Source organism: Cupressus sempervirens, chromosome 5, assembly GCF_028749045.1.
Source record: "Cupressus sempervirens isolate cs-2001-9-10 chromosome 5, ASM2874904v1, whole genome shotgun sequence".
NCBI lineage: Eukaryota > Viridiplantae > Streptophyta > Pinopsida > Cupressales > Cupressaceae > Cupressus > Cupressus sempervirens.
In genome coordinates, this window is record NC_143122.1 from 796,102,942 (window position 1) to 796,104,706 (window position 1,765).

Below are 1,765 nucleotides of genomic sequence, written 5' to 3' on the forward strand. Positions count from 1 at the left end.
GGTCATAGACCAAGGCCGTAGGGTAGTTCTAGCCTTGCATCCAAAGAAGGCAACATACTGTAGGGAGAAAGAACCCTGTGCTGAGTTGTCAAACCTGTGCTGAGATGGTAGAATTCATTGATGAGTTCTGCACCAAGCCCCATGGCATATAAAGGAGTTCTTATGGTATGAGAGCAAGCAAACAAGAGTAAAAACTCCACGCATTCATGGAAAAATGACAACAAAAGCCTACCCACGCATTGAAAACAAGGAAAATCGCTGAAGGAGTATATCACACCATGGGGAAGCCATTTAAGAGAATGAAAGGGGAGCCACTACTAAAAATTCACAGAGAACAGAGGGAAAATAGCAAAGTTGCATATATCCCACATTGATGCCGTGGGAGATCTTTATGTTCTTTAAGTACTCAAACAAATAATAAATTTTGTTTTTTGAAGACACATGCCTTTTAAGGTTGACCCGTGCTTGGAGGGGGCTGCGGGCTCAGAAGTCAAAATTTTGACTCATGAAATAGGCTTGTGTACGAGCGTAAGGTGATTTCAAAGCTCCTCCCAGGTTACACTCAAGCGTATAAGTGTGAAATGAAATCCAAGGCTCTACGGGGTTACACTCACGTGTAAGATCGAAGATTGAAATATTAATGCTTACGATGATATGCTTGGGTTGTAAGAGCATGAAACAAATTTTAAACATCTTCGGGTATACGCATGAGTGTAAGAGGTTAAAGGGGTCATGCACCCATGTGCATGTAAAGAAAAATTTAGAGGCCTCTGGTGTTACATTTCAAAGGCCAGTGGCATGTGAGCATAAAGGCGTGATTTCCTGTGTGAGCGTAAAGGCTTAATTTGTAAGAACGTAAAGGAAATTTTCAAAGGCTCTAGGGATACGCTCGTGGTCATAAAGGTGTAAAAGGAAAATTGAAAGTGTAGAGGCAAAAATGGAGATGAGAAAGGGTCCTGGGGCTACAGGATGTGGAAATTACATATAATGAGTTAAAATGGTCTAAAGGATTTAATTAATTAATTAATATTAAAATATTAATTAATAAATAAATATTTCAAAAACTATGACCAATAGAAGAATGACAAGTGGCAAAGGGGAGTTTTATAAATGAGGATAAAATGAAAATTCAGAAAAGTTATTCAAAGCATGATTTGTTCAAATGAAGATTTAAATAAATTTAAAAAATTTGTATAGTTCAACCATGTAAGTTTTTAAATTTTTGAATTTTAATGCATTTTCACAGTCCAGGAGCCTAATTTTCAAGTAGCCATAATAGGGGTAATTTTTATCAGAAATAGGTAGTGCAGTATATCGTTGGAACTGGGAGAAAATGAATTTTCTAGATTTGAGGTCAGATTTTGCACAACAATTCTTCAGTTTAGTCTAAAAGCAATTTTGTAATTTCTGGGACATTCTCAGTAAAAGGGGCAAAATTCATCATGGGATGTCAGAATCAGTTGGAGAACATATATTGATGTTTGTTGATGCTTAAAATTAAATCTAGAAATGTTTTTACCCTTCTTGAGTTCATTTTTAACCAAATTTTGTTGTTCTAGATCAAGCATCAAATCAGTTACTTGTTCAATCAAATATTTTATATGTTTTGTGCTTTTGGAGGCATAACTGATTGAAGATTTGATATGCAAGTTGAGGGGAAAGATTAAAAAGATGTTTTTAACCTATTGAGAAGGTTTTCCAAGTGGACAGATGTCATGTTTTGATCAGATCTGGGAATTAACTCTTCTCCTATATATATATATTT